This window comes from Puma concolor, chromosome F2 (assembly GCF_028749965.1).
Source record: "Puma concolor isolate L17-30 chromosome F2, mPumCon1.1.hap2, whole genome shotgun sequence".
NCBI lineage: Eukaryota > Metazoa > Chordata > Mammalia > Carnivora > Felidae > Puma > Puma concolor.
Genome location: NC_141684.1, coordinates 35,671,126 through 35,697,574, shown reverse-complemented (window position 1 = coordinate 35,697,574; position 26,449 = coordinate 35,671,126). Strand labels below are relative to the sequence as shown.

At 41.5% G+C, this 26,449-nt stretch overlaps 1 long non-coding RNA gene across 1 annotated transcript in view; it reads left to right on the top strand.

Moving 5' to 3' along the window:
- Nucleotides 1–26,449, top strand: part of LOC147571937 (uncharacterized) — a 65,638-nt gene that overhangs the window by 1,355 nt on the left and 37,834 nt on the right. The window contains exon 2 of the long non-coding RNA XR_015246816.1: nt 12,646–12,723. This is a non-coding gene — a long non-coding RNA (uncharacterized LOC147571937). The remainder of the gene's footprint in view (nt 1–12,645; nt 12,724–26,449) is intronic.

The window sequence follows — 26,449 nt, the reverse complement described above, 5'->3', positions numbered from 1 at the left end:
TGAGGTCCTCAGGATCGCAGGCCACAACAGGGAGAGGTGGTCCCCTGCTGGGAGGACATTTGTTAGAGGCTGTGGGGCCACCCCACAGGCAAGGTCCCAGCGGACCCTGGACAACAACCACATTCACTGGTGTTGGAACAAGGACTTAAGAGTGAAGCCTAGAGCCAGATGTGTATTGTGATTTTTCCATAAACCCTGAAACACTGTGGCTACGAGATCACACAAACTTTTTCTGGGGCAGGATGGCACCCAACTGTAGTCTCTGGGCATTGGCAAGAGCACAGTCTCTGAATGTTCCTGGGTGTGGCCAGCACCTGGCATTGCTCAGCAAGACCCTCCCCCAGAGAATCTGAGTGGGTCAAAGCTGCAGTCCCTCAGAAGTGAAGGGTTGGGAAACACAGCCCCATTTGAGATAAAACTCAGGAGGGAGGTACCACCTGGAAGTCTGATGGCTTGGTCACAGACAGTGTAGAAGCAGGGAGTGGATGGAAGCCAAAAACAAAGGATGGGTGAACAATTGCTGACTGGGGAGAAGAGAGTACCAATACTAGAGACTGGGTATCAGGGTAATGCCATTTTCACCCCTCCTATGCATACACATACATACCTACACCTGCAAGAGCAATCCACTCCAGTAAACTAAGCAGCGCCATCTAGTGGAGAATGGAACAGTTACACTAAACCCCGCCCAACTGGGCCAACTGCACTCTTGACACACACAAGTCTCTCCACCTGCTTAGTTTATGGACTATAAAGTGCTTCAGAGCTTGACTTCCACGGGAAAACATGTAATTTCAATGGTACTTCATTCTGTTCACTGGTCCTTTTATTCAGTTCTTTTCTTTTTCTATTCTTATTCTTAAATACAGAAAGAGAAAAAATATTTTTATTTTCCATATTTCTTAAAAAGATCTTTCTTTAATTTTTTCTACTATATTTGTATTTTTTGTAAATTTTTAAAATTCTATTTTACTTTCATCATTTCATTTTGTTCTATTTTATTGAGTTAATTTCTTCAAGCTTTCAAACGTTTTCCTTTTTTTTTCCCTTTCTTTTCCTTTTTTTTTTCTTTTCTTTTTTTCTCTATCAACCTTCTTCCAACAACCAGACCAAAACACGTTTAGGGTGTAGCATCCTTTATTTGATTTCTTTCTGTTGTTTTTAATATTTTACTTTTAATTTTTTCTTACATTATTAATTCTGTTTCTTCCTCTAAAATGATGAAACGAAGGAGTTTACCCCAAAAGAAAGAACAGGAAGAAATGACAGCCAGGGACTTAATCAACACAGATAAAAGCAAGATGTCTGAAACTGAATTTAGAATCATGATAATAAGAATACTAGCTGGGGTTGAAAATAGATTAGAATCCCTTTCTGCGGAGATAAAAGAAGTAAAAGCTAGTCAGGATGAAATAAAAAATGCTATAACTGAGCTGTAATCTCGAATAGATGCCACGGTGGCAAGGATGGATAGATGAGGCAAAGCAGTGAATCAGCAACATAGAAGACAAACTTATGGAGAAAAATGAAACAGAAAAAAAAGAGAGACTAAGGCAAAAGAGCATGATTTAAGAATTACAGAACTCGGTAACTCATTAAAAAGGAACAACATCAGAATTATAAGGGTCCCAGATGGTGAAGAGAGAGAAAAAGGAGTAGAAAATTTACGTGAGCAAAATAGCAGAAAACTTTCCTAACTGGGGGAAAGACACAGACATCAAAATCCAGGAAGCACAGAGGACTCCCATTAGATTCAACAAAAACCGACCATCAACAAGGCATATCATAGTCAAATTCACAAAATATTCAGGCAAGGAAAGATCATGAAAGCAGCCAGGGAAAAACGTCCTTAACCTATAAGGGAAGACAGATCAGGTTCACAAGAGACCTATCCACAGAAGCTTGGCAGGCCAGAAAGGAGTGGCAGGATACATTCAGTGAGCTGAATCAGAAAAATAAGCAGCCAAGAATTCTTTATCCAGCAAGCCTCTCATTCAAAATAGAAAGAGAGATTAAAAGTTGCCCACACAAACAAAAATTAAAGGAGTTTGTGGCCACTAAACCAGCCCTGCAAGAAATTTCAAGAGGGACCCTCTGAGAGTGAAAAGATGAAAAAAAAAAAAAAAAAGACCAAAAGCAACAAAGACTAGAAAGGATCAGAGAACACCACCAGAAACCCTAACTCTACAAGCAACATAATGGCAATAAATTCATACCTTTCAGTACTCACTCTAAACATCAATGGACTGAATGCTCCAATCAAAAGACATAGGGTAACAGAATGGATAAGAAACCAAGATACATCTATATGCTGTGTACAAGAGACCCACTTTAGACCTAAAGACACCTTCAGATTGAAAATAAGGGGATGGAGAACCATCTATCATGCTAATGGTCAACAAAAGAAAGCAGGAGTAGCCATACTTACGTCAGACAATCTAGACTTTAAAATAAAGCCTGTAACAAGAGATGAAGAAAGGCATTATTACCATAATTATACTAATTAAGGGGTCTATCCACCAAGAAGACCTAACAATTGTAAACATTTATGCTCCAAATGTGAGAGGACCCAAAGATATAAATCAATTAATCACAAACATAAAGAAACTCCTCATTCATAGTAATACCATAATAGTAGAGGACTTCAACACCCCACTTACGGCAATGGACAGGCCATCTAAACAGAAAATCAACAAGGAAACAATGGCTTTGAATGACACACTGGACCAGATGGACTTACAGATATATTCAGAACATTTCATCCTAAAGCAGCAGGACACACATTCTTCTCGAGTGCACATGGAACATTCTCCAGAACAGATCACATACTGGCACACAAATCAGCCCTCAAGAAGTACAAAAAGATCGAGATCATACCTTGCATATTTTCAGACCAAAACGCTATGAAACTCAAAATCAACCACAAGAAAGAAAATTGGAAAGATAACAAATACTTGAAGACTAAAGCACATCCTACTAAAGAATGAACGGGCCAACCAAGAAGTTAAAGAGGAAATTAAAAAGTACATGGAAGCCAATGAAAATGATAACACCACAATCCCAAACCTCTGGGACACAGCAAAGGCAGTCATAAGAGGAAAGTATATAGCAATCCAGGCCTTCCTAAAGAAGGAAGAAAGTTCTCAGATACACACCCTAAACTTACACCTCAAAGGCCTGGAAAAAGAACAGAAAATAAACCCCAACACAAGCAGAAGACAGGAAATAATAAAGATTAGAGCAGAAATCAATGTTATCAAAACGAAAAAACAGTAGAACAGATCAATGAAACCAGAGCTGGTTTTTGAAAGAATTAACAAAACTGATAAACCCCTCACCAGTGGGTTTTTTTCAAAAAGAAAAAGGAAAGGACCCAAATAAATAAAATCAAGAATGAAAGAGGAGAGATCACAACAACACTGCAGAAATACAAACTATACTAAGAGAATATTATGAGGAATTATACACCAATAAAATGGGCAACCTGGAAGAAATGAACAAATTCCTAGAAACATATAAACTACCAAAACTGAAACAGGAAGAAATAGAAAATTTGAAGACTCATGAGCAGTAAGGAAATCGAATTAGTAATCAAAAATCTCCCAAGAAACAAGAGTCCGGGGCCAGATGGCTGTCTAGGGGAATTCTACCAAACATTTAAGGAAGAGTTAACACCTATTCTCTTGAAGCTGTTCCAAGAAATAGAAATGGAAGGAAAACTTCCAAACTCTTTCTATGAAGCCAACATTACCTTGATTCCAAAACCAGACAAAGACCCCACTAAAAAGAAGGACTATAGACCAATTTCCCTGATGAACATGGATGCAAAACTCCTCAACAACATAATAGCTAACTGGATCTGACAGTACGTTAAAAAAAATTATTCACCGTGACCAAGTTGGATTTATTCCTGGGATGCAGGGCTGGTTCAATATCTGCAAAACAATCAGTGTGATTCATCACATCAATAAAAGAAAGGACAAGCACCACATGATCCTCTTACTAGATGCAGAGAAAGCAATTGACAAAGTACAGCATCCTTTCTTGATAAAAACCCTCAAGAAAGTGGGATAGAAGGATCACACCTCAAGATCATAAAAGCCATATATCAAAGACTCACTGCCAATAGCATCCTCAATGGGGAAAAACTGAGAGCTGTCCCCCTAAGGTCAGGAACAAGACATGGAGGTCCACTCTTGCCACTGTTATTCAACACAGTATTGGAAGTCTTAGCCTCAGCAATCAGACAACACAAAGACATAAAAGGCATCCAAATCAGCCAGCAGGAGGTCAAACATTCACTCTCCGCAGATGACATGATACTCTATATGGAACACCCAAAATATTTCACCAAAAAACTGCTAGAACTGACCCATGAATTCAGCAAATTCACAGAATTTAAAATCAATTCACTGAAATTGGTTGCATTCCTATACACCAACAATGAAGCAACAGAAAGAGATATCAAGGAATAGATTCCATTTACAATTACACCAAAACACATAAAATACCTAGGAATAAACATAGCCAAAGAGGTGAAAAATCTATACACTGAAAACCATAGAAAGCTTATGAAAGAAATTGAAGAAGACACAAAAAAATGGAAAAAATATTCCATGTTCCTGGATTGGAAGAACAAACATTGTTAAAATGTCGATACTACCCAAAGCAATCTACATATTCAATGCAATCCCTATCAAAATGACACCAGCATTCTGCACATAGCTAGAACAAACTATCCTAAAATTTGTATGGAACCAGGAAAGACCCTGAATAGCCAAAGCAATCTTGAAAAAGAAAACCAAAGCAGGAGGCATCACAATCCCAGACTTCAAGTTCTACTACAAAGCTGTAATCATCAAGACAGTATGGTACTGGCACAAGGACAGACACTCAGATCAATGGAACAGAATAGAGAACCCAGAAATGGACCCACAAACGTATGGCCAACTAATCTTTGACAAAGCACGAAAGAATATCCAGTGGAATCAAGACAGTCTCTTCAGCAAGTGGTGCTAGGAAAACTGGACAGCGACATGCAGAAGAATGAACCTGGACCACTTTCTTATACCATACACAAAAATAAACTCAAAATGGATGAAAGACCTAAATGTAAGACAGGAAGCTATCAGAATGCTTGAGGAGAAAGCAGGCAAAAACCTCTTTGATCTTGGCCGCAGCAACTTCTTACTCAACATGTCTCTGGAGGCAAGGGAAACAAAAGCACAAATGAACTACTGGGACCTCATCAAAATAAAAAGCTTCTGCAAAGCAAAGGAAACTATCAGCAAAACTAAAAGTCAACTGACAGAATGGGAGAAGATATTTGCAAATGATATATCAAATAAAGGGTTAGTATCCAAAATCCATAAAGACCTTATCAAACTCAACACCCAAAAAACAAATAATCCAGTGAAGAAATGGGCAAAACACATGAATGTAGACACTTCTCCAAAGAAGACATCCAGATGGCCAACCGACACATGAAAAATGCTCAATATCACTCATCATCAGGGACAGACAAATCAAAACCACAATGATATACCATCTCACACCTGTCAGAATGGCTAACATTAACTCAGGCAACAACAGATGTTGGCGAGGATACAGAGAGAGAGGATGTCTTTGCACTGCTAGTGGAAATGCAAACTGGTGCAGCCACTCTGGATAATAGTATCATGGTTCCTTGAAAAATTAAAAATAGAACTACCCTAGGACCCAGCAATTGCACTACTAGGTATTTATCCAAGGGATACAGGTGTGCTCTTTTGAAGGGCACATGCACCCCAATGTTTATAGCAGCACTATCAACAATAGCCAAAGGATGGAAAGAGCCCAAATGTCCATTGATGGATGAATGGATAAAGAGGTGGTGTATATATATACAATGGAATATTACTTGCTAATCAAAAAGAATGAACTGGAGCATATTATGCTAAGTGAAATTTGTCAGAAAAAGACAGATATCATATGACTTCACTCATATGAGGACTTCAAGTTACAAAACAGATGAACACAAGGGAAGGGAAGCAAAAATAATACAAAAACAGGGGTGGGGGGATCGTCTAAATTGGTAAGGGGCATTAAGGAATCTACTCCTGAAAATATAGTTGCACCATCTGCTAACTAACTTGGATGTAAATTAAACAATAAATAAATTTAAAAATTAAAAAAAAAGAAAAACAATGCTCTGTCCCAAAGGTATTTTTTTCTGCCAAAGATGATAGGATCAGTGTGTTAAGAATGTAGAAGTAAAGAATAAACAGCTTCGTCTTGTGTGTTTGGGTTTTATTTTAACCACTATACAAAGGGAGACCGAGAACTGGTGTTTTACATACCAGAAATTAGAACATAGTTTTAAGAGTGTTAGAACAAAAAACTTAGCTTTTGGCAGGAACAGAATTTAAACTCTTGAAGGTTTATTTTAAGTTTAGTTATATCTGAATTGACTAACATACATAGTTTATGAACCATTATTATTCTAGTCATGTTTTGTGACTTCTCATAATTATCTAGAACGTACTTTATGGTTCTTGAGGGGCACAAACACCTGGCAAATTTATATAGTAGGTAAGTAAAAATAGGTTCTTGTAATAAAATAATTTGACATCAAGCTAGTCCTCATCTTGCCACTCTACACTGAATAGCAAAGAACTTCACCACCTAGAACAGTAAAGTTTGAGATGTTTTCATTAATTATTCATTCTATAATTAATTCATATTCAGTGAATAAATATTTAGCTCCTGAAGGTGAAAAATATAATGAATCCTCTGACTTTTCTTATCAGCAAATAGAAAAGAAAGAAATTCACAGGAGTTTTAGAATAAAAGTTTCAAATGTTTCCTTCAGAGTTTCACTATTAAAATGAATTTCCTTCTTAAAGGATGCCTCATATTTCTGATTCCTATTTTTCTTTCTCAAAGAAAGAACTCTTGTTACTCTGTTTTCAGAGAAGATAAACATACCAACAGACTGATGGGGGAAAGTAACCAGAATAAGCTGTAGGAATATGACCAAGTGGGTGGGAATAAGAATGCAGATTTCTAGTCAGTAGATCTGTGTGTGACCTGAGATTCTGCATGTCTAACAAGCTCCTGGGTGACATGTACAGTGCGGGCATGAGAACCACACTCAGAGTAAGAAAGGTATAAGTAGTTTGAGGTCAGGATGAGCTGGGTGGGACAGCACATCCCATAGTGATCAGGGGGGTAAGCACGATAAGAAAGAACTAGGAGAACAGTGCAAATATTAACCTCATAGCCAAGTGAACAAGGCAATCTCTACTAGAGCAGAGTATCCCTACAAGTGTACCCCAAGACACTGACTCCTCAATCTTCCAGTGACTGGAACCCTGACCTGGTAACCCTCATACCCTTAAGCCCCCAGATCTTGCCAGTTTGCAACAGTACATAACAAAAATATCATTTTTTCAGTGTGCTATGATGGGTGAAAGATTGGGAAACACTGCTTTAGAATCCTGAAATCTGGTGTGGCTTTCATGAACAGATACCTAAGAAAAAGTCTTCAGAGGCCATGCAGAGGGCAAACTGTGGAAGAAAATGTGAGCTAAAGCTAGCTCAACATGGGAAAGTCCAGAGACCAAGAGAAGACAAGGCCAAATAGCTGCATAAGAATGCAGTGTATCCTTGTGGTAAACCCCTGTGATTCCTTGAGAGGTACTGAGGATATTTAGGAGTTTGAGAAGTAAAGACCAGTATGAAATTCTAGCAAAGAACACAGCCTGGGACCAGAAGTACAGAGTTCAGGAAAAGTGGGCTAGAACCAGATTTGAGATTAGCTGTTCATGGCTAGAAGATTTTACCAAAATCTTGAGAAGGTATTGGAATTTAAGCAAAAACACCTGCAATGTATAGTATATGTACTATTGACATGCATGTGAATGATCTTTTTTTAAAGCAAACTTTGTATCATTCATCTATAGTCATGTTTTTGTTCTCAGCTCATTCCTTTTGTTTTTTCCAAAGACTGGAGCATTAAAGAATGCCCTCAGATACTGTAAACCAATCCTCAGTCTCGAAGCCTGGGCAAACCCAGCTGAGCACCTTGATCCTGATGTCTTTTGTAAGGTCTCCCCTTAACTAGGTAGCCATGTACCCAGTGATCTGTGTCTGGTTGCCAGCAGCAAAGGAACTATGCACTTAAGTTCTCCTTTTAAGCTTTTCCCTAAAGTCCTATACAAAACAAGTTATCAGTCCACCAGTTCCCACACTGAAGATGGTAATTTCATTCCCTAGCAAAACTCAACTTCACTTTCCCAGCAATATCAATCAGTCTCTTCCCAGGGGTTCAACTTTATCTTCATTCCTTGCCCTCTCTGGAATCCTCCTTGATCACATGTAACTCTTCAATTTAAAGAAGTCCCAGTACATAAAATTAAACCTTTTTTGCTATTTTTTGCAATACAGGCAATTGCTTAGACCTGTAAGGTAAGTCCAGTCAATTCAAAGCACTTGACATTTCAGGATCTCTTTGTTCTTCCTCTTTCATATGCTAAATTGAGTGGTAAACAAAATGAAACTTTATTTTTGTTCCCCAATGACCTTTTAAAATGTGTTCAATGAGGATACTATTTCCCTGACCCTGGGTGAAAACTTAGTACATGCTATGGTTTTTTCAGTTCCTTCTTGGAGTATAGACTCTTCTAGGGTCCATAAATTGCAAATACAGATCAGATGAGTAATTTGAATATCCAGTAAAAGATATTAATCAAAATTTCTAACTTGATTATTAAATATACCAAATACATCCCCCTCCTTCAGTTCAAACAGATTTTCTTGCAGAGGAAAAAAGCACTGTGTTTGGTTTTGTCTCAGGATCATCACAATTATGCAAGTTGGGTGAAGGGAAGAGTGCCACCACTCATATCCATAGACTTTTCTCTGATTTTCACAAAGAAGCTCTTTGGTGAAAAGAGCTTTGGTTTTCCTCTCTACCTCTCCCCCTCTCCAGCTTGCCTGTGTCAGAAGAGGAGGAAGGAAGTATGGAAAGGAACAGAAAATTGCCTCCCAAAATTGGTATATCCTGCAGCTAGATTTGCCCTTTCTGGTCTGGCAGACGTGGAAAGCTAGCTCTTTCTTTTGTGGGCTCTTCTGAAGATTTGGGGAGGAGTCTCCCATAAGCCACTCCAGTTGCAATCTCATGACGTGGGTGATCCCAACTTTCCTCTCTCTGGCAGCTTTCCATCACCTTTAGCTTCCAGTCTCTTGGAGGACAACCCACACATACCCTCACTGATAGAGTACCCTTCCTTCGCTCTTGGTTAGGATTGAGACAGATCCAGGCCAACTCTTTCTCTCTGGTCCATGGGAATTCCTGCAAGGCCAGCCTCGCACAACCACCTCAATTCTGCTGCCACAGCACCAGAGTTCTCTCAGCTGTGAGCACAGCACCCCCCACACCCGCCATGTTTCTCTGCCGCAGGGAACACACATTAAGCTCTCCAAGGGATCCCTCACTAAACCTGAAATGGAAGTAGCCCTCATCCTTTCCTGGAGAGCAGTGAGTCAACTTTGCCAGCCTCTCAGACTACCTGGGTCTAGGAGATTTCATGGAAACAGGTGAGGGAAGGACTGGGATCTGGGAGACTGGACACAGTGGTCTTTATTTGCACCCATGAGTGATTCACACAAAGACAGCATTTCTCTCCAAAGAAATCCACCCACATCCTCTCTTTGTTCCACTCCAACCCCTACTTATATCTGGCTAAAGGGCCCAAGCACTGTGGAATCTTTCTGCACCATTTCGTGTGTACATTCTGCATCTGGGGGATTGGTCTTGCATGCATTTTCATATCTAATGGCCATTGTCTTGTGGTCTTTTGAAATTAAGACCCAGTTACATCCAGTTTAGTCACTCTTCCCCTCCTACTAGTAACAAAAGCATTAAGACTAAGCTTCAGGGAAAATCATAATTCTCTTTTTAGATTTAATACAAAAGACAACAGCAAAGTTCACTGAGTAACAAACATTGCCCAGATCCCTGCAGGACCTGTTAGGCAGCCAAGTTGAAGGTCAGATCAGGACTCTCTCAGACACCGGCTCCATGAGAGGCAGGCCACCTTCTGGTCCAGTCTGTGATGATGTGGTTCTTTCCATCAAGTTGGTAATTGCCCCAGGGCTAATGAACCAAGTGTTAATACATCAATTTAAAAAACACCCCGTGAGTGACAGAGAGAAACCCCAAGGCATTTGGCTGTGAGATGAAAGTGAATTTCTTATAATTACATTTTTTACAACTTTATTTAACATTTTGAGAAATCCCACCCAGATTCTCCCTTGCTAACCACAGAACAATCTCCAAAAAGTATCTCTTCTCTGAGCATCCAAATTTCAGCATGCAAAGGTCTCCAAAGACGCCCTCTGTGCTCCAAACCCTATGACCAACTGTCTGGGATGAAACTGAGTTTGCAAAGCAAAATTACCCACTGTCCTTAGTTGCAAGGAGGATGTATAGCAAGGAAAGACATCTCTCTAGCTACTGGAATCTTGGCTATAACACTGGACAATGGACTGGAAAACCTAAAGTCAAAGTCTTCGTGCTCCTGCCCCGAAGGACTCTAATAAACTTGGTGTCCTAGCATGTGCTGAACTACCAGAATGTCCTAGTTCAGTCCACACTGGAATCTGAAATCTGGTTCCCTGAAGAACTCATGGGTTGTTCAAGAGTTTATTTTCATGAGCCGATGGATCTAAAAGACATCTGTATACATACGTGTGTGTGTGTGTGTGTGTACAGACCTACCCAATCCCCTGGACTATTCTTTAATCCCTTTGAAGAAAATTTTGAGGCAGACCTTGGAGGAACTGCTTTCACAAGGGAATTGGAGACACTGGGCACACACAGTATTACTCTCACAGGGCACCACTGAAAGTCTTTTGCTGAATGGAAGACATGGCAGAGGGAGTGAGAGGCAGACAGGAGATGTGGAAGACCCCTGTGGTGATTGTGCCTGAGAGACTGAAATGGGAGACATGAGGCAACTTTGCCAGCCTCTCAGACTACCTGGGTCTAGGAGATTTCATGGAAACAGGTGAAGGAAGGACTGGGATCTGGGAGACTGATCACAGTGGTCTGTATTTGCACCCATGAGTAATCTCGTGACACTGAACCAAGAAGGAGCCATTTACAAAATATACCTGGATATAACATGATTCATGTTGCATGGATAAAGGCTTATTCTGGGGAAAATCCTGTACTGAAAACAAGTTCACCACCCATTCAAACCTTGGAGTGCACAAGAAACACTTTCAGATTCTCTTTAGGCATGAAGAAGTCTGGGGCACCTGGGTGGCTCAGTTGGTTAAGCACCTGACATTTAATCTCAGCTCAAGTCTTGATCTTAGGGTCGTGAGTTCAAGCCCTGTGATGGGCTTCACACCAGACATGAAGCCTACTTAAAAAATATAATAAAACATGCAGAAAGTCAGGCTGAGTGGATCTGGGGCCCAAGAATCTGCTAGCAAGGACCCCCAGGTGCTTCTGAAGCTAGTGAACTGAGGCACATGCTTTGACAAACACTGACTTATAGTAATGTATCACTGGGCTTGTACATAAAGCCACAAGTTGGGGACATTTTAACTTCCATGATGAAATTAAAGGTTGAAAACAAATCAGCACACTATTACTTCCAGGGTTCACTGTCCATGTGCCTCTCCTTACATGAATCACAGGAATAACCTTTGAAGATGGTCATGCTGCTTCTAGGCTCAAAGGTGACCCAAGTGCCACCTGGCTGCCAGGTGGAGAGCTGGCCTTTTAAAGCAGGAACTTTTCATCCAAAGGCATCTGCCACTCTTCATATAATTGCATTTTGATTAGAATGAGATCAGGAGTGAAAGGGTCCTTGAACAAATGAATTAGGCAGATAAGTGAGGTGCCGTTGTTTTGCTCTGAAAGTTGCGATGAAGAACATGTGTTAAGTTGCCCAATAACAGGGAAGGCACCAGGAACCATCCCCAGTGATGGAGACTTCTGTGCAATTCTTTTCATGAGCTTGTGAGAGATAACTAAATGTTCAAGAATCTCAGCCTCCAAGATTTCAGAGCCCCAGGACCAAATGTGGGGTGGTATGGAAGGTGATAGATGGAAGGGGGCTATCTAGAAAACAGTGTTACCACATTGAGGGGGTTGGTATCTGCTTTGGCTTGGGAAAGAGCCAGAGTGCATGAAGAGGTGGGAAGAGAAAGAAGACAGGCTGATGAGACAGCCAGGCAGAGCCCAGGGAATACTCTGGGGCTGAGCAGGAGACAGGCCAATAGCCTAGCAGGCAGAAATACCAAGCTTAACCAGGGTTGGCATTCTGTGTGAAACATGTCTGATTGTATTGCCTTTAACATTTCCTGCTGTTATTTGGCTAATATTCCAACATCCTCTGACAGGAATAAATTACCAGTTTTACTCCATTCCACAGTCCAGTGGTCTTCAAACATTTATCTGCATCGTAAATGCAAATAAATGGAGGGCCTATGAAGACACCCATCTATGGACCTCAACCCAGGTCTTCTGACTCCATAAACCTGGGACAGGGCCAGAGAATCTGCATTCTTACAGGTTCCCAGGTGATGCGACTGCTGATGTGAGTATCACTTTAAGAAACTGATATAATTCATCCTTCCCTCAAACAGGTGAAAAGAGGAGCATAAGAGGAAGTTGGAGAAAGGAGAAAGAAGAGGTCTGACAAGAGGCAATATGTGACATTGCAGGTGGGCCAAGTAATTCTGTGGACAATGTGATTTCAGTGGCCATCGAAAAGTTCAGATTTTTTTAAAAATGTTTATTTATTTTTGAGAGAGAGAATGCAAGTGGGGGAGGCACAGAAAGAGAGGGAGACAGAGGATCCAAAGCAGGCTCTGTGCTGACAGCAGTGAGTCCAATGTGGGGCTCAGATTCACAAATGGTGAGATCATGAGCTGAACTTAAATCAAGAGTCACATGCTGGGGGGAGGAGCCAAGATGGCGGAACAGCATGGATTTTTTTGTGTGTGTCTCGTGTCCATGAAATATAGCCAGATCAACACTAAACCATCCTGCACACCTAGAAAACTGATTTGAGGATTAACACAACAATCTGTACAACCTGAACCACAGAACTCAGCAGGTGCGCAGTGCAGAGAGGTGAACTAGGGGAGAGATAAGCCACAAAGGGCAGGGAACTGTTTGTGCTTGCAGAGAAAGGACAGAGACAGTGGGGGGAGATGGAAAAAGCACCCCCCCTCAGTGCCAAAGCAGCTGTAGAGAAAGTGGAAAAGTGGAAACAGCCTCAGGAACTGAACTGAAAAGGGAGAAAGGAGAGGGTTTAAATTCCATTAAGACTCTATAAACAGGGGGAGTGCAGAGTCTGAAACACCGCAGCTAGATACCTGGTGGTGCTCTGGTGGGAACGGTGAATCCACAGGAGCAGAGTGGGGTCTGGGAGATTCTCAGACCACACAGGGAGAAGCGGTTCCACTGCTGGGAGGAAATCTGGTAGAGGCTGAGTGCCCCCCCCCACAAGAAAGACCCCAGTGGACCCAGGAGAACAACCACATTTGCTGGTGCTGGAACAAGGTCATTGGGGGAAGTCTGGTGCCAGATGTGTGTTGTGGTTTTCCAGAATCTCTGAAACGCTGCTGCTACACAATCACGTAAACTTTTTCTGGGGCAGGCTGGCATCTGGCCTCATTCTCTGGGCATTGGCAGCAGCACAGTCTCACAAGCTTTCCTGGGTGTGGCTGGCACCCAGTCGTCACTTGGTAAGACCCTCCTTACCAGAGGGGCAGAACGGGTCAAAGCTGCAGTCCCTCAGAAATAAGGGGTTGGGAAACACAGCCACATTGGAGATAAAACTCAGAAGGGAGGTGCTCAGAAGGGCTTGGTCACCAAGAGTGTAAAAGTGGGGAGTGGGCAGAAGCTGAAGACAAAGGACAGGTGTGCGATTGCTGATCAGGGAGAACAGAGTTCCGATACTAGAGACAGGTTAGCAGGGTGATGCCATTTTCACCGCTACCGTGCATGTGCATGCACACTTACAGGCACCACAACATTCCAGCCCAGTAAGCTAAGCAGCGCCATCTAGTGGAGAATGAAGCCATTACACTAAGCCCCGCCCCACTGGGCCAAACTCGCTCATAAAGAACATAAATCTCTCTGCTTGCTTAGTCTATGGACTATAAGTGCTTCATATTTGACTTCTAGAGGAAACAAAGTAATTTCAATCGTACTTCACTCTGTTCATTGGTCCATATATTCAATTTTCTTTTTTTTTCTGTTTCGTTTTCTTAAATACAGAAAGAGAAAAAATTTACTTTTATTTTCCATTTATATTAAAAATATCATTCTTTAATTTTTTTCTACTATATTTTTTATTTTTGTGTAAATTTTTTCAAATTCTATTTTACTTCCATCATTTCATTTTATTCTATTTCAGAATAATCATTTCTATTTATTCTATTCTTTAAAATTTTTCAAACTATTTCCTTTTCTTTTCTTTCCCCTTTTTTCTCTAATCTATCAAACAGCTTTCAACACCCAGACCAAAACACACCTAGGATACACCACCATTTATTTGATTTGTGTGTGTGTTTGTGTTGTTTTTAATTTTAATTTTTTTACCTCATTAATTCTTTTTCTCCCTTCAAAATTACAAAAAAAAAAAAAAAAAAAAAAGAATTCACCCCAAAAGAAAGAGCAGGAAGAAACGACAGCCAGGGATTTAACCAACACAGATACAAGCAAGATGTCTCAATGAGAATTTAGAATCACGATAATAAGGATTCTAGCTGGGGGTGAAAATAGATTACAGTCCTTTTCTGTGGAGATAAAAGAAGTAAAAGCTAGTCAGGATGAAATAAAAAATGCTATAACTGAGATGCAATCTCAAATGGATGCCGTGGTGGCAAGGATGGATGAGGTAGAGCAGGGAATCCAGGCTATAGAGGACAAACTTATGGAGAATAATGAAGCAGAAAAACGAGGGAGGGGGGAGACTAAGACAAAAGAGTACAATTTAAGAATTAGAGAACTCAGTGACTCATTAAAAAGGAACAACATCAGAATTATAGGGGCTCCAGATGATGAAGAGAGAGAAAAGGGGGTAGGAAATTTATGTCAGCAAAGCATAGCAGAAAACTTTCCTAACCTGGAGAAAGACATAGACATCAAATCCAGGAAGCACAGAGGACTCCCATTAGATTCAACAAAAACCAACCATCAACAAGGCATATCATAGTCAAATTCACAAAATACTCAGGCAAGGAAAGAATCATGAAAGCATCAAGGGAAAAAAGTCCTTAACCTATAAGGGAAGACAGATCAGGTTCACAAGAGACCTATCCACAGAAACTTAGGCCAGAAAGGAGTGGCAGGATATATTCAATGTGCTGAATCAGAAAAATATGCAGCCAAGAATTCTTTATCCAGCAAGGCTGTCATTCAAAATAGATGGAGAAATTAAAAGTTTCCCATACAAACAAAAATTAAAGGAGTTTGTGACCACTAAACCAGCCCTGCAAGAAATTTTAAGGAGGACTTGCTGAGGGGAGAAAAGATAAAAACAACAACAACAACAACAAATGACCAAAAGCAACAAAGACTAGAAATGACCAGAGAACACCACCATAAACCCCAAGCAACATAATGGCAATAAATTCCTATCTTTCAGTACTCACTCTAAACATCGTGGACTAAATGCTCCAATAAAAGACATAGGGTAACAGAATGGATAAGAAACCAAGATACATCTATATGCTGTGTACAAGAGACCCACTTTAGACCTAAAGACACCTTCAGATTGAAAATAAGGGGATGGAGAACCATCTATCATGCTAATGGTCAACAGAAGAAAGCAGGAGTAGCCATACTTACGTCAGACAATCTAGACTTTAAAATAAAGCCTGTAACAAGAGATGAAGAAAGGCATTATTACCATAATTATACTAATTAAGGGTCTATCCACCAAGAAGACCTAACAATTGTAAACATTTATGCTCCAAACATGAGAGGACCCAAATACATAAATCAAGTAATCACAAACATAAGGAAACTCCTCATTGATAATAATACCATAATAATAGGGGACTTCAACACCCCACTTACAGCAATGGAAAGACCATCTAAACAGAAACTCAACAAGGAAACAATGGCTTTGAATGACACACTGGACCAGATGGACTTACAGATATATTCAGAACATTTCATCCTAAAGCAGCAGGACACACATTCTTCTCGAGTGCACATGGAACATTCTCCAGAACAGATCACATACTGGCACACAAATAAGCTCTCAACAAGTACAAAAAGATCGAGATCATATGCTGCAGATTTTCAGACCAAAACTGAAAACTATGAAACTCAAAATCAACCACAAGAAAGAAAATTGGAAAGATAACAAATACTTGGAGACTAAAGCACATCCTACTAAAGAATGAACGGGCCAACCAAGAAGTTAAAGAGGAAATTAAAAAGTACATGGAAGCCAATGAAAATGATAACACCACAACCCCAAACCTCTCGGACACAGCAAAGGCAGTCATAAGAGGAAAGTATATAGCAATCCAGGCCTTCCTAAAGAAGGAAGAAAGTTGTCAGATACACACCCTAAACTTACACCTCAAAGGCCTGGAAAAAGAACAGAAAATAAACCCCAACACAAGCAGAAGACAGGAAATAATAAAGATTAGAGCAGAAATCAATGTTATCAAAACGAAAAAACAGTAGAACAGATCAATGAAACCAGAGCTGGTTTTTGAAAGAATTAACAAAACTGATAAACCCCTCACCAGTGGGTTTTTTTCAAAAAGAAAAAGGAAAGGACCCAAATAAATAAAATCAAGAATGAAAGAGGAGAGATCACAACAACACTGCAGAAATACAAACTATACTAAGAGAATATTATGAGGAATTATACACCAATAAAATGGGCAACCTGGAAGAAATGAACAAATTCCTAGAAACATATAAACTACCAAAACTGAAACAGGAAGAAATAGAAAATTTGAAGACTCATGAGCAGTAAGGAAATCGAATTAGTAATCAAAAATCTCCCAAGAAACAAGAGTCCAGGGCCAGATGGCTGTCTAGGGGAATTCTACCAAACATTTAAGGAAGAGTTAACACCTATTCTCTTGAAGCTGTTCCAAGAAATAGAAATGGAAGGAAAACTTCCAAACTCTTTCTATGAAGCCAACATTACCTTGATTCCAAAACCAGACAAAGACCCCACTAAAAAGAAGGACTATAGACCAATTTCCCTGATGAACATGGATGCAAAACTCCTCAACAACATAATAGCTAACTGGATCTGACAGTACGTTAAAAAAAAATTATTCACCGTGACCAAGTTGGATTTATTCCTGGCATGCAGGGCTGGTTCAATATCTGCAAAACAATCAGTGTGATTCATCACATCAATAAAAGAAAGGACAAGCACCACATGATCCTCTTACTAGATGCAGAGAAAGCAATTGACAAAGTACAGCATCCTTTCTTGATAAAAACCCTCAAGAAAGTGGGATAGAAGGATCACACCTCAAGATCATAAAAGCCATATATCAAAGACTCACTGCCAATAGCATCCTCAATGGGGAAAAACTGAGAGCTGTCCCCCTAAGGTCAGGAACAAGACATGGAGGTCCACTCTTGCCACTGTTATTCAACACAGTATTGGAAGTCTTAGCCTCAGCAATCAGACAACACAAAGACATAAAAGGCATCCAAATCAGCCAGCAGGAGGTCAAACATTCACTCTCTGCAGATGACATGATACTCTATATGGAACAACCAAAATATTCCAGCAAGAAACTGCTAGAACTGACCCATGAATTCAGCAAATTCACAGAATTTAAAATTAATGCACAGAAATCGGTTGCATTCCTATACATCAACAATGAAGCAACAGAAAGAAATATCAAGGAATAGATTCCATTTACAATTACACCAAAACACATAAAATACCTAGGAATAAACATAGCCAAAGAGGTGAAAAATCTATACACTGAAAACCATAGAAAGCTTATGAAAGAAATTGAAGAAGACACAAAAAAATGGAAAAAATATTCCATGTTCCTGGATTGGAAGAACAAACATTGTTAAAATGTCGATACTACCCAAAGCAATCTACATATTCAATGCAATCCCTATCAAAATGACACCAGCATTCTGCACATAGCTAGAACAAACTATCCTAAAATTTGTATGGAACCAGGAAAGACCCTGAATAGCCAAAGCAATCTTGAAAAAGAAAACCAAAGCAGGAGGCATCACAATCCCAGACTTCAAGCTCTATTACAAAGCTGTAATCATCAAGACAGTATGGTACTGGCACAAGGACAGACACTCAGATCAATGGAACAGAATAGAGAACCCAGAAATGGACCCACAAACGTATGGCCAACTAATCTTTGACAAAGCACGAAAGAATATCCAGTGGAATCAAGACAGTCTCTTCAGCAAGTGGTGCTGGGAAAACTGGACAGCGACATGCAGAAGAATGAACCTGGACCACTTTCTTATACCATACACAAAAATAAACTCAAAATGGATGAAAGACCTAAATGTAAGACAGGAAGCTATCAGAATGCTTGAGGAGAAAGCAGGCAAAAACCTCTTTGATCTCAGCCGCAGCAACTTCTTACTCAACATGTCTCTGGAGGCAAGGGAAACAAAAGCACAAATGAACTACTGGGACCTCATCAAAATAAAAAGCTTCTGCAAAGCAAAGGAAACTATCAGCAAAACTAAAAGGCAACCAACAGAATGGGAGAAGATATTTGTAAACGACATAACAGATAAAGGGTTAGTATCCAAAGCCTATAAAGATCTTATCAAACTCAACACCCAAAAAACAAATGATCCAGTGAAGAAATGGGCAAAAGACATGAATAGACATTTCTCCAAAGAAGACATCCAGATGGCCACCGATACATGAAAAATTGCTCAACATCACTCATCATCGGGGATAGACAAATCAAAACACAATGAGATACCACCTTACACCTGTCAGAATGTCTAACATTAACAACTCAGGCAACAACAGATGTTGGCGAGGATGTGGATAAAGTAGATCTCTGTTGCACTGCTAGTGGAAGTGCAAACTCGTGCAGCCACTCTGGAAAACAGTATGGAGGTTCCTCAAAAAAATTAAAATTAGAACTACCCCTAGGACCCAGCAATTGCACTACTAGGTATTTATCCAAGGGATACAGGTGTGCTGTTTTGAAGAAGCACATGCACCCCCATGTTTATAGCAGCACTAACAACAATAGCCAAAGTATGGAAAGAGCCCAAATGCCCATCAATGGATGAATGGATAAAGAAGAGGTGGTATATATATACAATGGAGTATTACTCGGCAATCAAAAAGAATGAAATCTTGCCACTTGCAACTACATGGATGGAACTAGAGGGTATTATGCTAAGCGAAATTAGAGAAAGACAAAAATCATACGACTTCACTCATATGAGACTTTAAGATACAGAACAGATGAACACAAGGCAAGGGAAACAAAAATAATATAAAAACAGGGAGGAGGACAAAATAGAAGAGACTCACAAATATGGAGAACAAACAGAGGGTTACTGGAGGGGTTGTGAGAGGAGGGGATGGGCTCAAAGGGTAAGGGTAAGGGTATCTACGCCTGAAATCATTGTTGCACTATATGCTAACTTGGTTGTAAATTAAAAAAAAAAAAAAAAAAAAAGAGTCCGTTATGGGGTTCCTGGGTGGCTCAGTCAGTTAAGCGTCTGACTTCAGCTCAGGTCATGAGCTCATGTTCCATGAGTTCAAGCCCCGTGTCAGGCTCTGTGCTGATAGCTCAGAGCTCGGAGCCTGCTTCGGATTCTGTGCCTCCCTCTCTCTCTGCCCCTCCCCTGCTAATGCTCTTTCTTACTCTTGAAATAAATAAACATTAAAAAAAATAATAAAGCCAGATACTTAACTGACTGAGCCACCCAGGTACCCTGACGTGAAAGGTTTCAAAAGCCAAGTTACCAAGCAAAATTGAATGTGAAAACTAAAGACCTAGGTCTAGTTGCAGTGACTGCTCTACCTTGCAATAGCTATGGGACCTTATGCAAGCTTCTTGACTTTTCTGGACCTTAGTTCCCTTGTCTACAGAAGAAGCCTGCACTAGATTATCAGGTGGCATTCTGAGAGTCACAGAGCTCTAAGGAGGGCCTGGCCTGACCACATGAGAGTCAGTGATCACTCGATCACTGTATTTAATTGTATTTGACAGTTAAAACCAAACAGGACCAGCTCAGCCACAAGTGGGACTTGGCCCCTACCCCTCTCTCCCAGCACGCTCCTCTTTCCATTCTCAGCTCACATCTGCGTGCCTCTTAATTCACTGCAGTGAAGTGCACACCCTATACTACAACTCCTTTAAATCTTGAATCCGTAGGCATTCCCATTTTACAGATAGAAAAATTGAGGTTCAGAGGAGTTTAAGTCACTCACCCGAAGCCATAAGGCTAATAAATGGTAGAGCTGAGACTTCCTATCCCATTTTCCCATCTGACTAAAGCATTTCATCTTTCCAGTTTACAGCTCTCCAGGACTCCCAACCCAGCACTGTTTTCACTGCACCACACATTGAGAACTTGGTCTCTGCCCCACTGGATCTTCTGCCCCTCCTCCCACTCTCTCCTCAGTATCTAACCCTGAACCAGGCAGGAGGCTTTCCTTACAGCCTGCCCCTTCCACCCCAGCTGCTTAGCGTGAGCACACATTTCTGCGCCACTCCCTCCCTCCCCCTCTGCTGGCTGTTTGTGAAAGTTTGGGCTGTAGGGTGGAATAAGCCCTGTAATTTATTTCTGATGCAGGAAATTTGAATATTAGCTAAATCACAACAGGAAACCAGCCATTCAGGAGTAATGCAATCAAACACTTCACTCAGTCCAAACATACCTGCAGAAGGGAAACCGATCCCAGCCGTCTCTGAGTCTAAAGGAATCGCTAAGCTCGTTGTCTTCCAGCACAGGCACTTCATGCACTATTTTCAGGACAAAGGTTCTTGTTTGAACATTAAGCCTTTCTAACTTGGTCTCAGCTAAAAGGCACTAACACAGAGATCCCACTCACTGAGACTCCTCCTCAGGAAGGGGGCACAGTCCTAAAATGAGGAGCAGGCAGGGCATGACAACTCAGGAGTGCTTCAGACACCTTCTCTGACCTCGCTGCTATGGAGGGGGAGGGGTGCGGCCCAAGGGAGGGGCCACAAGGAAGGCGGCTGACTGACTGTTCAGGGCTCCCTTGTGCCCTCTGCCAAGGCATGGAAAAGCCAGGCTGAACCAGGGCTGGGTGGGCAGGAATGTTTGTGAAGGACGCCAGAATTGCTGAGAAATGGATCCCGGTGTCTTACATTCTTAAACTTTCTGTAAAGAATGTAATCGGGCTGGGAGTATTTAAACCACCCTATAGCATCTGGTGACTCAGTCGGTTAAGGGTCTGACTCTTGATTTAGCTCAGGTCATGATCTCATTGTCATGAGATGGAGCCCCATGTCTGGCTCTGCACTGAGCATGGAGCCTGCTTAGGATGCTCTCTCCCCACCCCTCTGCCCCTCCCCCACCCCTCTCTCTAAGTAAAGAAATACATACATACATACATATATACATAAAATAAGCCACCCCATGGGTGAGGAATGCAGGATGAAAGGGAAAGGATGATGAATTCATTTTGAATTGTTTTAAAAAGGGGAGGTTGTTTCCAATCAGATGTATTTGTTATAATAGAAGCCATGGGTAAGAATGGCTTAGGTAATCTTGGTACTTCTTGTCTCACAGAACAGAGAATGGGAGGTAGGAGTTATCATGGCTGGTCCATGTAGCAGTATCTTCAAAACCCAGGCATCTTTTGCCTTTTACCTTTTCCATCTTTAGTGTCTTAGCTTTTTTTGTTCTTCCTCATGCATGTTGCCTCGCTCATTATAGAGTGGCTGCCGCTGTAGCAAGGTTACATCCTCACACAACTTCTTGAAGGCAGGGCACAAAGGAGTAGTCCTGGCAGAGATTTTCTTCTCATAAGCCTTACTCTGAGCAGTGAGGAAAAAACATTTCCCCGTAAGACCCAACAGGCTTTGCTTTATGTATTTTTTTTAGCCAAACTGGGCCACTTAGCCCCTTCTAGCTACAAGGGAGTCTGAGAAAGCAAGTATGTGGCTTTCCCAACTTCTATCATTGAAGCGGGCAAGGGCTGGGAATGGCTTTGGAGTAGACAACTAAGAGTATCTGCCATAGGGATAAATAGAAGTGTGGCCAGAAATAAAAATAAAAACAAAATTTTTTCACCTAAGTCCAAAGATGAAAGTTTTAGGGGTGCCTGGGTGGCTCAGTCGGTTGAGCGTCCAACTTCGGGCCAGGTCTAGATCTCACAGTTCGTCAGTTTGAGCCCCACGTTGGGCTCTGTTCTAACAGCTCAGAGCCTGGAGCCTGCTTCGAATTCTGTGTCTCCCTCTCTCTCTCTGCCCTCCCCCACTTGTGCTCTGTCTCTCTCTCTTAAAAATAAATAAACATTTAAAACATTTTAAAAAGAGATAAAAGTTTTAAAATATATCAACAGTTTTAGTAAAAAAAGAAAGATAAGAAAGAAAGCAAGAAAGCAAGAAAGCAAGAAAGCAAGAAAAAAGTTTTGTATGTAAACATCTGCATTATCTAAAAGAAAAAAAGACAGGCCTGGCTGCATATTTTACTTCCATACACAGTTTAAAAAAAAAAAAAAAGTGAGGCAACTTCAGAATTCTACATTCCTCTGACCCAATTTATCCCAGAGAAAATCACGGATCTGTATAAAGTTGTATATGTACATGTATATGTATAAATGTATACGGATGTTCACCACCTATTGTTTGCAATAGCAACAAGTTGGAACAACTAGGCACCCCTACTTCACAATGCTCTGCCAGGCACCAAAGTCAAGTACAAAATTGGTCTGGAAAGGAGAACCGACCTCTCCCTTTGTGTTCCCCTCTGTGTGGTTTGCATCCCAACACGGGCAAGGGTGTGTGAAACCATTCAAGGTCTACCTTCCCCTTTGCTCTGCCTGGTAGGGTTTGTGTAGTGGCTTCCATGCTACATTCAAAATCTCTGCCCAAACCTATCACTTGGGTCAGACCTATCAGATCTGTCTCCTCCTTGCCTCAGGGCTGATTCTCTCCCAGGAGACCCCAGGCTAAGAAATTTCAGTTGAGTCACCATATGAATAGTGAGTCATGACCCAGCCAATCCTAAAGGCCAGTGGTAGGGCCTAAGCTCAAACTGAGCTCCCTGTTCCAAATGATAACCAGTCTGAATCCCACCTGGTGCAAGGAGGGACTTTTAAGGCAGAGAACCAGCGAGTCTGCACCCTCAAACTCTCAATCTAGTTGCGGGAACAACAGGACCAGATCTACTGGGACCCAGGGTTCTCCTTAGAGCAGTGATACGCTGTGGCGCTAAAGCTACTTGACTTTGCTACTCATAGAACCAAATAGGAATTATTCATTATTAGGGATTGGGATTTGTTTATTAGCCTTAAAAGGCTAATGATAATGACAACGGATGTTAAACCTGTAAGTATAATTAAGGTGAACTGACTTTAACTTACTCCTAATGTTGTAGGAAGAGTAAAACTCTCTTACTTGTTAAGGAAGCACAAAAATCTATTTCCCAGCCAATGAACATGCCAGATACTAAGACTGTTTATAAATCTACGCTAAAAATTTGGATGACCAGCCTGTAAGAGGGAACTGAAACCTATATAATGATGAAATTGTTAAAGGTGACATGGGAAGAAGCCCATAGCTCAGCCTTGGAGGAGCTATTGACTCTGAGGTCACTCCAGCTAATGGAAATGTTGAAATTTTAATGCTAAGCAGAAGCTTGGAGATAATAGCTTCAATTCCTGAGTGCTTACTATGTGCTGGGTCTATTTTAAGTGTTCTGCGTATTTCTACAACGACACAAGAAGTCCATACTGTTGTTCCTCCCAGTTGCACATTTAACCTGCCAAAGTCATCCAGCCAGTAAATGCTATAGCCAGGATTTGAACCCAAGTGGTTTGGCTCTAAAGCCTGTGTTCTTCCACACCTCACCATAGCAGAGTCCCATACCTGGAGGTACTTCCTATGAGTTGCAAGGGAGTTAACTGAGGCAAGATGGACTTAGTGTTCATAGGATGGAGTATCATTTAATGACCCCTAGCTCTCAAGAAACCTGCTCCCCACACCTGAATTGTTAAAATATCCTGCCCTGACCATAGATATCACCTTCCCCAGACAGAGGTGGATGGGAGCCTCAGGTATCCAGGGCCAAAGGAATGGCATGATCCGTTCTGGTACAACAGACAAGAGCTAGTACCTTCCCCTCCACTCTCAGATCCTCTCAGAATGGGCCAGAGGGTAAGTGCTGTCTTTCTGCCATTTCTGACCCTCCCCTCTCCACCACCCCTCCCCCAAAGTGATGGATGAGCAAATAACAATCACAGGTAACTCTGTGACTAGTCCAGGGCTCCTGATACTTCATAAAAATGTGTGGCTTTGTCAGTTCCTTCATAAGTGCTCAGCATCCCTCTATGGAAAGAGGCTTTTCCTCTTTCAGTTGGTACCAAAGTGCAGGGCTTTCCCTTACGGTACTGTCACCTAGACTTTCATTTCTGTACAACCAGCCAGGGGTGAAATTGCCCAAGGGAGTTTGCCTTTCTAAAGGGTCAGTGCTGAGCAGGAAGTTCTTCTGTGTGTCCAGAGGCCTCCCTTCCGCCCAGTAGCCCAAGCTAATCTGGAAACAGCATCGTTCTTCTTTAAAATCTACCTCCTTAAAAAAAAATGAGGTTAGAGTGGGAGAGAGCCAAAGCATAAGAGACTCTTAAAAACTGAGAACAAACTGAGGGTTGATGGGGGGGTGGGAGGGAGGGAAGGGTAGGTGATGGGCATTGAAGAGGGCATCTTTTGGGATGAGCACTGGGTGTTGTATGGAAACCAATTTGACAATAAATTTCATATATTAAAAAAAGAAAAAAAGAAAAAATCTACCTCCTTAATTCCCACAGTGAAGGAGCAGCCTCTGAGCAGAGAAACCAGTGGCTCAAGGGCTCCACCATGAGGAAATCAGGAAATGAGACCTCTGGCAAAACATCGTGATCTTGCACCTGCAGGCAGTCGAAGGTGCAGATGGGGAACAGAAGGCCAGTGGGGCAGCCAGGTCACAGTTGTCCAGCAAGAAAGGGGACTTGGTACCGTGTGCCCCCCCACCTTCCGCCACAGTCACTTCTGCTTCACCCAACCTCAGGGAAGGCAGGGGGCCACGACAGCCTCCTTTGTCTTTTTCCAGCTCCGTGCAGGACACATGGGGGCTGGCAACTCTGAGCTTTACGCTGGTAGCAGCTGGCAAGATGGTGAAGCTATTCTTCCCTTGTGGAGAATTAGATGGAATTAGCTTTGCTAAATTCCCATCAGCCCTGCCCACCAAATGCCCCACTGACTACAACAGAGCTGCCCGGCAGCTGAGGGTAGGATGCGGCAGTGTCTGACCCTCACCTCCACGGGCTTCTCCCCTGCAGCCTGAGCAGTGCCTGCAGCTGCTGACCCTCATCTAAGGCTGCACAGCCCTTTGAGGTGGTTTGAGACCCACCGCCCATGGGACCTGGGACTCTGCTCATCAGAGCTGCAGAGATGTCTTTATCAGGGGAGTCTAGGAAAAGCATGAACTGTATCAAACCAAACTGGGGCAGAATCCTGGCTTTATCAGTACCACTTTAAGCAAGGAGTAGATAAGGAGTAAACCCTCTCTGAAAGTCACCTTGAAAATAGAGGAAATAACTCTTTAATATGTGTCTACCCCACTATGCTCCATGAGGCAGACGTCAGGTCTGTTTTTTTCATAGTTTGATCTCCGGCACCTGGCACAGTGTCTGACATTTAGGATACACTCAATAAATATTTTTGAAGGGATGAAGGAAAAATAAGTTACAATAGGATTAAGAGCATAAAATGATGTGATATATGTAAAGCAAACAGGGCACATGTGCTCTGTAAATGACAGTTTCTAGCGACCAGCTTATTCTGATTACATGAAACCAGGCTTCATGATTCAACTAATAATGACTGTCATTCATTCATTCATTGAGGAAATACTGATAAACTGCTACGTCCACATGGAAAACACAAATGTGAAAAAAAAAAACCAACTTCTCATCTGAAAGTGGCTCAGTTAAATGTTAGCCAGATATAGAGAGCTTTGAGCACACAGAGGAAGGACTTTCCCAGAGGATGAGTAGAGGCCAGCCAGTAAAGAAGGTAGGAGCAGAGAAAAAATCTGAAAGGGAAAAAACTCTGTGTCAAACTCTATGGCCCATCGATGAAGCTGAGTTCCTAGAGATAAGTATAATTGTATCACACACAGGAGAGATGCTTGGAACAGATTTTTACTCAACTGTTTTCTCAGAGACGTAAAGGTTGATTGTGTCTGGATGTTGCCTTC